This window comes from Mustela putorius, unplaced genomic scaffold (genome assembly GCF_011764305.1).
Source record: "Mustela putorius furo isolate JIRA1106 unplaced genomic scaffold, ASM1176430v1.1 tig00001009_pilon_pilon_pilon, whole genome shotgun sequence".
Lineage (NCBI taxonomy): Eukaryota > Metazoa > Chordata > Mammalia > Carnivora > Mustelidae > Mustela > Mustela putorius.
Window position 1 is genome coordinate 2,397,011 of NW_025421529.1, and position 14,363 is coordinate 2,411,373.

At 39.6% G+C, this 14,363-nt stretch overlaps 1 pseudogene; it reads right to left on the minus strand.

Moving 5' to 3' along the window:
• Positions 1-1,961: 1,961 nt before the first annotated feature.
• The window catches only part of LOC101674531, a 31,991-nt pseudogene continuing 19,589 nt past the window's right edge, over positions 1,962-14,363 (minus strand).

Consider the following 14,363-nt stretch of genomic DNA (forward strand, 5'->3'; position numbering starts at 1 on the left):
TAGGGGAAGGAAATGAAAAGTGAATTGGGGGAAATCAGAGGGAGAGACAAACCATGAGAGACTGTAGACTCTGAGAAACAAAATGAGGGTTTTGGAGGGGAGAAGGTGGGGGGATGGGTGAGCCTGGTGGTGGGTACTAAGGAGGGCATGTATTGCATGGAGCACCAGATGTGGTACACAAACAATGAATCTTGGAACACTGAAAAAATAAAATAAAGTTAAAAAATTAAAAAAAAATTAAAAAAAGATAAATTGTAACATTAAAATATAAAAGGAGAATAATAAAAGGATGAGACATCTACAGGCAAGTAAAGATAAATTGCTATCAGCAGAAACAATAAAATTATTTTATCTATAAAAATGATTGTGTAAACTTTATGGTAACCACCGAACAAATGCCTACATTGGATGCAAAACTTGAACAAACAAACATGTGAAACTGAGTAAATCACCATGGAAAACTATTGGCTTACAAAAGAAGAGAGAGAGAAAGAAACAATGGGGACCAAAAAATAAACAGAAGACAAAAAATAAAATGATAGTAATCGTTGTAGTACATATTAATAATTGCATAAGTTGCAAATGTATTAAACTTTCTAGTCACAAAGCATATGTTGGGGTCGATTCCATGTTAAAATATGTTAACCCCCTAGGGCCTGCCTGGGCCTACTTAGCCATAGTGACTCCATGTTGCCTAGGTAGACATTTTGTTGTTTAATAAAAGCCTCAGCAGTTACTGCTCTAGGTTCCAGGTAACTGTTACTAAAACACAACACCTAAAACAAGATAACTGTTACTAAAACACACACCTAAAACAAGGCCAGTTCCAGGTAACTATTACTAAAACACATACCTAAAACAAGGCCAATTTGTTGTTTAATAAACACCTCAACAGTTACTAGTATTGGTTCCAGGTAACCGTTACTAAAACACACCTGTAGGAGACATCCAATCAGCCAAAGCCACATATGCAGATGTCTGCGATTGTGCCCTATAAAAACTAGCCTGTAAGACCAAGGGGTGTCGCTCTCTTCGGAGGCAGCCCTGGCCGGTCAGTCTGACTTCTAATGCTTGGCATAGAATAAAGCTTTACATAACTTTTACTTTGTCTCAGGCACGTTTCCCTGGCTGATCAGTCTAACTTCTAATGCTTCGCATAGAATAAGGCTTTGTTTAACTTTGTCTCAGTCTTATTCCTTTGATAATGGACCCAACACATAGAATGGCTGAGGGAAGAAAAATCCCATTATGTACTGCCCATAGGAGACATATATCACACACATAAGCTCAAAAAAAAAAAAAAAGATGACATTTCAAGCAAATAGAATAGAAAATAAGTGAATGAAGACTACAGAAGAAAAGGATAGCCATGCAAAATAGACTTTAAGTAAAAAATGGCAACAAAAGGCAATGATCATTATTTAATGATAAAGTGGTCAGTTTTGAGAAGTTTTATTGCAATTACTGCATGTTAAAAATTTATATCTCAAATAAAAAATAACTTTACATCTCAAGTAACTTGAAAATAAGAACAAAATTAAGCTAAAATTTAGAGCAGGAAGGAAATAATAAATATCAGAACAGAAATAAATAGAGACCATAGAAACAATGGAAAGGATCAGTGAAAGCAAGAGCTGGTTCTTCAAAAAAATAAGTTAGATTAAGAAAAAAAAAGTAAACTCAAATAAAATTGGAAATGAAAGAGGAGACATTAAAACTGACATTATGTAATTATATATAAGCATAAGAGATTACCATGAACAATTTTTTACCAGCAAAATACATAATGTGAAATATACAGATACATTTCTAGAGATATACAACCTACCAGAACTGAATCAGGAAGAAATATATCATCTGAACAAACCAATAATAAAGAGATTCTTTTTTGACAGAAAATAAGAGTTATTGGTGCACATGAAGAAGTAGGGGCACTGCAGAAGCTTTTATGAGCTCAGAGTTCACCATTTGTCCAGGGGGCCACAATTAAGGACATATTTGACCCCATAGCCTTGTGGGATGAGCTAATTTTCAGCCATAATGTATTCAAATTTATCTTCATTAAACTTAGTACAACCTCACTTTTTTTGGAAATGTGGATGTTCTGGAAGCCAGGTAACTTGAACTTGGCTTTGTGTAGGGCTTAGTCACATGCACCTTGTTCTGCAGCTTCCTACAGATGGACATCATGACATGGTTTATGTGAACACAGGTCACTGTGCCCTGAGATTTTCTAAAGGCACCCCACATATCTGTATGGAGCGTATCAGCCACAGCATTGGATATCTTGTTGCTAGAGATGACACGGAGGGGGTGAAGTTGCACTAAGATGTGAAGACCAGCTTTGCTACAGCTTTTCACCATGTACTTTATGGCACAAATACAGACAGCCTCCAGGGCTTCAGAAGAGAGGTCATATTCCTCTGACACCTGTGGCCACTTAGTGGGAACACATCTACATCTGCCTTCTTCCACTCCAGGTAAGAGATGCAGATTTGGGGCATTAAAACAAAAACAAAAACAAAAACAAAAACAAAAACAAAACAACAACAAAAAACCTCTGCAGAAGCAAGACTTTGGATACACCTTGTTATTACAATACTGGTAACACCAGGCAGGAGGTTGACCTATGGTACACCATGGTACACCAGGATCTTCAGTGGTGAACCATGGAAAAGAGCTAGAGATTTAATCAGTAATCAACTCAGAAAATTCCACAGCAGACAACTTCAATGGAGACGTCTTTCAAACATTTAAAGTAGAATTAGTACCATTCTTCCTCAAAATCTTGCAAAATACCTAGAAGGAATCATTATAGGGAGCCAACATAACTTTGATATAAAAATCAGATAAGGATATAACAAGAGGGAGAACAAGATGGCAGGGAAGTAGGAGGAGAAGGCTTTTCACCTTGTACCCTGAAGTGAGCTGATTATCTACCAAAGAACTCTGATCACCCATGAAATCAGCCTGAGATCAGAATTATACATGTCTGGATCTCTAGGGGGGCAGAAGACGCCAGTGGGCAGGTAAAGCAGTGTGGGAATGGGGGACTGATATTGGAAGAAAAACAAAAGGGGAGGGAGCCACCAAAGGCTACAGATTGGAAAGTAATACCCCCAATACTAGAGTGCCCTGTGTCTGGGGACCAGCATTAACTTGGAGACTGGTTGAAAGCACTCCAAAAGAGCAAAGGATCGCGGGGGTGGGGGGATTGTGGGAAATGGGGTGGCTAGGGACAGGCGCTTAAGTCCCTGGTCCCAGGACAGCCTGCCCTGGCACTGAGTCAGAGAGTGTGGTGGAGAAACCAGGTCTTGGTCCCTAAGCTGCCAGCTTGCCCAAGAACGTGTGGGGTCCAGCTCCTGTGAGGGGATGGAAGCCATGCCCAATGACAGAACACGTGAGCACTGCTATAGAAACTGAGATGTGCGTGCCCCTTATCCTCCCCTGAGAGAGGTACAAAGGCCAGCTGGCGCCCTTTGATACACGCCATTGTTTCAGAACCTAACTTGTGCACCAAACTCTAACCCCAGAGAGGTGCCTGAAGGCGCAGCCTGGTGCTTTCAGAACTGTGCTCTGTTCTCAGAGCCTGAGACCTGCGCGCGACCCACAGCCTCCCCTGAAAGAGGTGCTCACAAGCCAGGCGCTCTTAGACCCAGGACGACCAGGCACTCCCAGCCCAGGCCAGCAGGAAAATCTGTGTGCGATTTCTTCGTGGAACCTCTCTGGCAGTCTGGAGCTGCCCAGAGAGCCGCCACTACTGTGGCTTTGGGTACAAGCAAAAGATTCTGCATCCCCAGGGACCGCGACTCAGAACCTGCTCTGCCAGGAACCAAGGGGGAACTTATTTGGGCTCTGCAGCCAGACTGAGGCTTCTGTCTGAGAGGGAGGTTAAAGTGCAGTTTGTTTTCCTCTAAAATTACAAAAAACATCAAAAGCGGTCAAGGTGAGAGAAATAAAAAGTGAACAAACATAAAAACAGCCAGAGAACAAAAGCCTGAAAAAAAACCAGTTTCCTCAGAGCCCACCACCTTGAGGGGGGCGGGAGGACTTAACTCAGGGAACATCATTGACTGAAAACCCACATGGCAGGTCCCTCCCCCAGAAAACAAACCAAGAAAGGAAAAAAAAAAGTCTACAAGAGAACAAGAGAACAACCACCACTACTTCATAGGAAGACCTTTATTTTTTACTCGTTCCCTCTATTCTGGTTCTTTTTTTATTTTTGATATATAGATAATTTTTTAAACCTATTTACCATCACAGTGAGTTGTCCAGTACATAAAATTCCATAATAACCTTCAAACCTGAACTTTTTGATACATACACTTATGTTTTTCTTTCATATTTCTATTTTTTGAATTTATCTTTTTTAATTTTAGTTTAGTTTAGTCTAGTTTATTCCTTTTTATTTTTATTTTCCAATATTCATAGAGAGTTAAACTTCAAAGTAATACCCTCTGCCCAATTAATAGTACCCCTATAAGTAAACCAATTTTTAATACCCACTTATCTTAGGAAAGTTGAGTTCTTTAACAAAGATATCAAGATACATCCAGGAAGAATCAAAACAACCTTCCTTGCCACACTGAGAATTTATAACCACTCTCCCGTCTTTTTCTTCCACTACTGTTTCTGTATTTTTGTATTTGTCCTGATATTATATAAATCTTACACTTGGAGTTCTTTTTGACGAGGTTCTTCCTTTATTTGCATATATATATAATTTTTTTCTCTTGTCATATACTTTTATCAGTCTTTATGTTTGTTTTTGTTTGTATACTTCATAAATCTTACCTTGGGGCCCATTTGGGCTGAACCTTCTCTTTCATCTTTCCTTTCTTTCCTGTCTCTCTCTCTCTCTCTCTCTCTCTTTTTCTTTGTCTTCTCTTTTGTCTCTCGTTTAGGTGGGGAATCCTGATTGCTCAGAAGTGTTCCAGGGTGCACCTTGACTGCATCACCGTCAGTACATCCAGCTACATCTGTTCAGTAATCTCCCACAAAAATGACTAGGAAGAGTAATGCCCAACAGAAGAAAAATACAGAGGATGGACCTTCTGCAACAGAGCTAACGGCTATCAACATAAACAATATGTTGGAAAGAGAATTCAGGGTAAAAATTATCCAGGCAATAGCTAGGTTAAAGAAAGCCATGGATGACCAAATGGAACTGATTAGGGCTGAACTGAAAATTATCAGAAATCATATTTTCAATGTTAGGGAAGAGCTGAAAGCTACCAGGGAAAAGCTTCACAATTCTCTAAATGAATTCAAATCTAATCTAAATTCTCTCAAAGCTAGGGTAACTGAGACAGATGATAGAATTAGTGATCTGGAAGACAAACAGATAGAAAGGATCAGGAGGAATCCTGGATCAAACAGCTTAGAAACCACGAAAACAGAATCAGGGAAATAAATGATGCCATGAAATGTTCCAAAGTCAGAATTATTGGAATCCCTGAAGGGGAAGAGAAAGAAAGAAGTCAAGAAGATATAGTGGAACAAGTTCTTCATGAAAATTTTGCCAATATCACGAATGGAACCAGCAATCATGTAACTAGAGGCTGAAAGGTCTCCACCCCAGATCACACTTTACAAAAAAAAAAAAAAAATCACGACACCTGATAATCAAATTGAGGAGTCATAATTGTAGGTATAATCTTTTGAAAGACGCTAGGAAAAAATGACTCCTTACTTACAGAGGAAAGCCCACCAGAAGAACGTCATACCTGTCCACAGAGATCTGGCAAGCCAGAAAGGGCTGGCAAGACATATTCAGGGCATTAAATGAGAAGAATTTGCAGCCAAGAATACTTTATCCAGCAAGACTGACATTCAAAATGGATGGAGAGATAGTTTCCAAGACTGGCAAGGCTTAAAAGACTATACAACCACAAAGCTGACACTGCAAGAAATATTAAGGGGGCTTCTATAAAACAGGGAAAATCCTAAGAATAGCATTGAATAGAAATATAGAGATGGTCTACAGAAAGAAAGACTTCAAAAGTAACACGATGTCAATAAAAACGTATCTATCAATAATCACTCTCAATGTGAATGACCTAAATGCGCCCCCAAAATAGCACAAGGTTGCAGATTGGATAAAATTACAGGACCCATCCATATGTTGTGTACAAGAGACCCATTTTGAACCTAAAGATACACCAAGACTGGAAGTGAGGGGATGGAGAAGCATCTTTCATGCCAATGGGCTTCAAAAGAAGGCTTGGGAAGCAATTCTCATATCAGATAAATTAGATTTTAAACTATAGACTGTAGTCAGAGATACAGAAGAACACTACATAATCCTTAAAGGGACTATCCACCAAAATGATCTAACAATTGTAAATACCTATGTCCCCAATATGGGAGCAGCCAACTATATAAGTAAATTGTTAATCAAGATAAAGAATCTTATTGATATGAATACATTAATAATAGGAGAACTTAACACATCTCTCTCAGAAATACACAGATCATCGAAGCAGAAAATCAATAAAGAAACAAGAGTTTTTTTTTTTTTTTTTTTTTTTTTTTAATTTTTTATTTTTTATAAACATATATTTTTATCCCCAGGGGTACAGGTCTGTGAATCACCAGGTTTACACACTTCACAGCACTCACCAAATCACATACCCTCCCCAATGTCCATAATCCCACCCCCTTCTCCCAAAACCCCTCCCCCCGGCAACCCTCAGTTTGTTGTGAGATTAAGAGTCACTTATGGTTTGTCTCCCTCCCAATCCCATCTTGTTTCATTTATTCTTCTACCCACTTAAGCCTCCATGTTGCATCACCACTTCCTCATATCAGGGAGATCATATGATAGTTGTCTTTCTCTGCTTGACTTATTTCGCTAAGCATGATACGCTCTAGTTCCATCCATGTTGTTGCAAATGGCAAGATTTCATTTCTTTTGATGGCTGCATAGTATTCCATTGTGTATATATACCACATCTTCTTGATCCATTCATCTGTTGATGGACATCTAGGTTCTTTCCATAGTTTGGCTATTGTGGACATTGCTGCTATAAACATTCGGGTGCATGTGTCCCTTTGGATCACTACATTTGTATCTTTAGGGTAAATACCCAATAGTGCAATTGCTGGGTCATAGGGCAGTTCTATTTTCAACATTTTGAGGAACCTCCATGCTGTTTTCCAGAGTGGTTGCACCAGCTTGCATTCCCACCAACAGTGTAGGAGGGTTCCCCTTTCTCCGCATCCTCGCCAGCATCTGTCATTTCCTGACTTGTTGATTTTAGCCATTCTGACTGGTGTGAGGTGATATCTCATTGTGGTTTTGATTTGTATTTCCCTGATGCCGAGTGATATGGAGCACTTTTTCATGTGTCTGTTGGCCATCTGGATGTCTTCTTTGCAGAAATGTCTGTTCATGTCTTCTGCCCATTTCTTGATTGGATTATTTGTTCTTTGGGGTGTTGAGTTTGCTAAGTTCTTTATAGATTCTGGACACTAGTCCTTTATCTATATGATATGTCGTTTGCAAATATCTTCTCCCATTCTGTCAGTTGTCTTTTGATTTTGTTAACTGTTTTTCCTTTGCTGTGCAAAAGCTTTTGATCTTGATGAAATCCCAATAGTTCATTTTTGCCCTTGCTTCCCTTGCCTTTTGCGTTGTTCCTAGGAAGATGTTGCTGCGGCAGAGGTCGAAGAGGTTGCTGCCCGTGTTCTCCTCAAGGATTTTGATGGATTCCTTTCGTACATTGAGGTCCTTCATCCATTTTGAGTCTATTTTTGTGTGTGTGGTGTAAGGAAATGGTCCAATTTCATTTTTCTGCATGTGGCTGTCCAATTTTCCCAGCACCATTTATTGAAAAGGCTGTCTTTTTTTTCCATTGGACATTCTTTCCTGCTTTGTCGAAGATTAGTTGACCATAGATTTGAGGGTCTATTTCTGGGCTCTCTATTCTGTTCCATTGATCTATGTGTCTGTTTTTTGTGCCAGTACCATGCTGTCTTGATGATGACAGCTTTGTAATAGAGCCTGAAGTCCGGAATTGTGATGCCACCAACGTTGGCTTTCTTTTTCAATATCCCTTTGGCTATTCGAGGTCTTTTCTGGTTCCATATAAATTTTAGAATTATTTGTTCCATTTCTTTGAAAAAGATGGATGGTACTTTGATAGGAATTGCATTAAATGTGTAGATTGCTTTAGGTAGCATAGACATTTTCACAATATTTATTCTTCCAATCCAGGAGCATGGAACATTTTTCCATTTCTTTGTGTCATCCTCAATTTCTTTCATGAGTACTTTATAGTTTTCTGAGTATAGATTCTGTGTCTCTTTGGTTAGGTTTATTCCTAGGTATCTTATGGTTTTGGATGCAATTGTAAATGGGATTGACTCCTTAATATCTCTTTCTTCTGTCTTGCTGTTGGTGTAGAGAAATGCAACTGATTTCTGTGCATTGATTTTATATCCTGACACTTTACTGAATTCCTGTATAAGTTCTAGCAGTTTTGGAGTGCAGTCTTTTGGGTTTTCCACATATAGTATCATATCATCTGCGAAGAGTGATAATTTGACTTCTTCTTTGCCGATTTGGATGCCTTTAATTTCCTTTTGTTGTCTGATTGCTGAGGCTAGGACCTCTAGTACGATGTTGAATAGCAGTGGTGATAATGGACATCCCTGCCGTGTTCCTGACCTTAGCGGAAAAGCTTTCAGTTTTTCTCCATTGAGAATGATATTTGCGGTGGGTTTTTCATAGATGGCTTTGATGATATTGAGGTATGTGCCCTCTATCCCTACACTTTGAAGAGTTTTGATCAGGAAGGGATGTTGTACTTTGTCAAATGCTTTTTCAGCATCTATTGAGAGTATCATATGGTTCTTGTTCTTACTTTTATTGATGTGTTGTATCACATTGACTGATTTGCGGATGTTGAACCAACCTTGCAGCCCTGGAATAAATCCCACTTGGTCGTGGTGAATAATCTTTTTAATGTACTGTTGAATCCTATTGGCTAGTATTTTGTTGAGTATTTTCGCATCTGTGTTCATCAAGGATATCGGTCTATAGCTCTCTTTTTTGGTGGGATCCTTGTCTGGTTTTGGGATCAAGGTGATGCTGGCCTCATAAAATGAGTTTGGAAGTTTTCCTTCCATTTCTATTTTTTGGAACAGTTTCAGGAGAATAGGAATTAGTTCTTCTTTAAATGTTTGGTAGAATTCCCCCGGGAAGCCGTCTGGCCCTGGGCTTTTGTTTGTTTGGAGATTTTTAATGACTGTTTCAATCTCCTTACTGGTTATGGGTCTGTTCAGGCTTTCTATTTCTTCCTGGTTCAGTTGTGGTAGTTTATATGTTTCTAGGAATGCATCCATTTCTTCCAGATTGTCAAATTTATTGCCGTAGAGTTGCTCATAGTATGTTCTTATAATAGTTTGTATTTCTTTGGTGTTAGTTGTGATCTCTCCTCTTTCATTCATGATTTTATTTATTTGGGTCCTTTCTCTTTTCTTTTTGATAAGTCGGGCCAGGGGTTTATCAATTTTATTAATTCTTTCAAAGAACCAGCTCCTAGTTTCGTTGATTTGTTCTATTGTTTTTTTGGTTTCTATTTCATTGATTTCTGCTCTGATCTTTACGATTTCTCTTCTCCTGCTGGGCTTAGGGTTTCTTTCTTGTTCTTTCTCCAGCTCCTTTAGGTGTAGGGTTAGGTTGTGTACCTGAGACCTTTCTTGTTTCTTGAGAAAGGCTTGTACCGCTATATATTTTCCTCTCAGGACTGCCTTTGTTGTGTCCCACAGATTTTGAACCGTTGTGTTTTCATTATCATTTGTTTCCATGATTTTTTTCAATTCTTCTTTAATTTCCCCGGTTGACCCATTCATTCTTTAGAAGGATACTGTTTAGTCTCCATGTATTTGGGTTCTTTCCAAACTTCCTTTTGTGGTTGAGTTCTAGCTTTAGAGCATTGTGGTCTGAAAATATGCAGGGAATGATCCCAATCTTTTGATACCGGTTGAGTCCTGATTTAGGACCGAGGATGTGATCTATTCTGGAGAATGTTCCATGTGCACTAGAGAAGAATGTGTATTCTGTTGCTTTGGGATGAAATATTCTGAATATATCTGTGATGTCCATCTGGTCCAGTGTGTCATTTAAGGCCTTTATATCCTTGCTGATCTTTTGCTTGGATGACCTGTCCATTTCAGTGAGGGGAGTGTTAAAGTCCCCTACTATCATTGTATTATTGTTGATGTGTTTCTTTGATTTTGTTATTAATTGGTTTATATAGTTGGCTGCTCCCACATTGGGGGCATAGATATTTAAAATTGTTAAATCTTCTTGTTGGACAGACCCTTTGAGTATGATATAGTGTCCTTCCTCATCTCTTATTATAGTCTTTGGCTTAAAATCTAATTGATCTGATATAAGGATTGCCACTCCTGCTTTCTTCTGATGTCCATTAGCATGGTAAATTCTTTTCCACCCCCTCACTTTAAATCTGGAGGTGTCTTCGGGCTTAAAATGTGTTTCTTGGAGGCAACATATAGATGGGTTTTGTTTTTTTTTATCCATTCTGATACCCTGTGTCTTTTGACAGGGGCATTTAGCCCATTCACATTCAGGGTAACTATTGAGAGATATGAATTTAGTGCCATTGTATTGCCTGTAAGGTGACTGTTACTGTATATGGTCTCTGTTCCTTTCTGATCTACCACTTGTAGGCTCTCTCTTTGCTTAGAGGACCCCTTTCAAGATTTCCTGTAGAGCTGGTTTGGTATTTGCAAATTCTTTCAGTTGTTGTTTGTCCTGGAAGCTTTTAATCTCTCCTTCTATTTTCAATGATAGCCTAGCTGGATATAGTATTCTTGGCTGCATGTGTTTTTCTCGTTTAGTGCTCTGAAAATATCATGCCAGCTCTTTCTGGCCTGCCAGGTCTCTGTGGATAAGTCAGCTGCCAATCTAATATTTTTACCATTGTATGTTACAGACTTCTTTTCCCGGGCTGCTTTCAGGATTTTCTCTTTGTCATTGAGACTTGTAAATTTTACTATTAGGTGACGGGGTGTGGGCCTATTCTTATTGATTTTGAGGGGCATTCTCTGAACCTCCTGAATTTTGATGCTCGTTCCCTTTGCCATATTGGGGAAATTCTCCCCAATAATTCTCTCCAGTATACCTTCTGCTCCCCTCTCACTTTCTTCTTCTTCTGGAATCCCAATTATTCTAATGTTGTTTCGTCTTATGGTGTCACTTATCTCTCGAATTCTCCCCTCGTGGTCCAGTAGCTGTTTGTCCCTCTTTTGATCAGCTTCTTTATTCTCTGTCATTTGGTCTTCTATATCACTAATTCTTTCTTCTGCCTCATTTATCCTAGCAGTGAGAGCCTCCATTTTTGATTGCACCTCATTAATAGCTTTTTTGATTTCAACTTGGTTAGATTTTAGTTCTTTTATTTCTCCAGAAAGGGCTTTTAGATCTCTCGAGAGGGTTTCTCTAATATCTTCCATGCCTTTTTCGAGCCCGGCTAGAACCTTGATAATTGTCATTCTGAACTCTAGATCTGACATATTACCGATGTCTGTATTGATTAGGTCCCTAGCCTTCGGTACTGCCTCTTGTTCTTTTTTTTGTGTTGAATTTTTACGTCTTGTCATTTTGTCCAGATAAGCGTAAATGAAGGGGCAAGTAAAATACTAAAAGGGTGGCAACAACCCCAGGAAAATATGCTTTAACCAAATTAGAAGAGATCCAAAATCGTGAGTGGGGAGAAAGGGGATAAAAAGAGGTTCAAAAAGGAAGAGAGAAAAAAAAAAAAAAAAAAAAAAAAGAAAAGAAAAGAAAAGAATTTTAAAAAAAGAAAACACCTAAGAAAAATGTAAAAAAAAAAAAAAAAATATATATATATATATATATTAGATAAACTAGTAAAAAATCGTTAAAAAAGAAAAAGGTAACAGTTAAAAAAAAAAAAATTTTACCCGAAGGCGAGAAAAAAAAAAAAAAAAAGAAAAAAAAAATGAAAACGAAAAAATTAAATTAACTGCAAGACTAAAAAAAATCACAGGAAAAAAGCCATGAGTTCCGTGCTTGGCTTTCTCCTCCTCTGGAATTCTGCTGCTCTCCTTGGTATTGAAACCGCACTCCTTGGTAGGTGAACTTGGTTTCGGCTGGATTTCTTGTTGATCTTCTGGGGGAGGGGCCTGTTGTAGTGATTCTCAAGTGTCTTTGCCCCAGGCGGAATTACACCGCCACCGCCCTTACCCGGGGCCGGGGTGAGTAATCCGCTCGGGTTTGCTTCAGGAGCTTTTGTTCCCTGAGCGCTTTCCGTAGAGTTCCGGAGGACGGGAATACAAATGGCGGCCTCCTGGTCTCCGGCCCGGAGGAGCCGAGAGCCCAGGGCCCCACTCCTCAGTGCGCCCTCAGAGAACAGCGCCCAGTCACTCCCGTCTGCCTGACCTCCGGCCGCGCTCCGAGCTCACCGAGCCTGCGACCGGTTCAAGGTAACACGGAGCTGCGAGCTTACTGTCAGCTCTGTCTCTGTAGCCGGCTTTCCCGTTCCAATACCCGCAAGCTCTGCGACACTCAGACACCCCCGATCCTTCTGTGACCCTGCGGGACCTGAGGCCACGCTGACCCCGCGTGGGCTTCGCCCCGGTTTAGCCTCTGGAGCGATGTCCCTCAGCGGAACAGACTTTTAAAAGTCCTGATTTTGTGCGCGGTTGCTCCGCCGCTTGCCGGGAGCCGGCCCCTCCCCCCGGGGTCTATTTTCCCGTCGCTTTGGATTCACTTCTCCGCCGGTCCTACCTTTCAGAAAGTGGTTGATTTTCTGTTTCCAGAATTGCTGTTCTTCTTCTCTTCGATCTGCCGATGGATTTTCAGGTGTTTGCAATCTTTAGATAAGCTATCTAGCTGATCTCCGGCTAGCTGAAGCAGTCTCAGCTTGCTACTTCTCCGCCATCTTGACTCCTCAAGAAACAAGAGTTTTGAATGACACACTGGACCAGATGGACCTCATAGATATATACAGAACATTCCACCCTAAAACAACAGAATACTCATTCTTCTCAAGTGCACACGGAACCTTCTCCAGAATAGACCACATACTGGGTCACAAATCAGGACTTAACCAATACCAAAAGACTGAGATTATTCCCTGCATATTCTCAGATCACAATGCTTTGAAACTGGAGCTCAATCACAAGGAAAAGTTCTGAAGGAACTTAAACACGTGGAAGCTAAAGACCACCTTGCTTAAGAATGTTTGGATCAACCAGGAGATCAAAGAAGAACTGAAACAACTCCTGAAAACCAATGAGAATGAAGACAATTTGATCCAAAACCTAAGGGATACAGCAAAGGCGGTCCTAAGGGGAAAATACATAGCCATCCAAGCCTCCCTCAAAAAAATTGAAAAATCCAGAACACAGCAGCTTTCTCTACTCCTTAAAGAACTGGAGAATCAACAACAAATTAAACCAACTCCACACATAAGAAGGGAAATAATCCAGATTAGAGCTGAGATCAATGAGGTAGAAACCAGAGATACAGTAGAACGTATCAATGAAACTAGAAGGTGGTTTTTTGAAAGAATCAAAAAGATGAATAAACCATTGCCCACACTAATCCAAAAGAAAAGAGAGAAAGCCCAAATTCATAAAATTATGAATGAAAAGGGAGAGATCACAATGAAAACCAAGGAAGTAGAAACAATCTACAGAAGTTACTATCAACAGTTATATGCCAATAAGCTAAGCAACCTAGATGAAATGGATGCATTCCTGGAAAGCTATAAACTCCCTAAATTGATCCAGGAAGAAATCGACAACATTAATAGATTGATATAAAGTCATGAGATTGAAGCAATGATCAAAAACCTCCGAAAAATCATGAGCCCATTACCTGACGGATTCCCTGGGGAATTCTCCCAAACATTCAAAGAAGAAATAACAACTATTCTCCTGAAACTGTTTCAAAAAAATGAAGCAGAAGGAAAACTTCCAGACACTTTCTATGAAGCCAGCATTACCCTGTTCCCCAAACCAGGCAAAGACCCTATGAAAAAGGAGAATTTCAGACCAATATCACTGGTGAATATGGATGCTAAGATTCTCAACAAGATCCTAGCAAACAGGAACCAACAGGACATTAAAAAGATTATCCACCATGAGCAGGTGGGATTCATCCCTGGGCTACGAGGATGGTTCAACAATCGCAAATCAATCAATGTGATAGAGCAAATTAATAAGAGAAAAGAGAAGAACCACATGGTCCTCTCAATCGATGCAGAAAGAGTATTTGACAAAATCCAGCATGCATTCCTGATTAAAACACTTCAAAGTATAGGGATAGAGGGAACATTTCTGAAGTTCATAAAATCTATCTA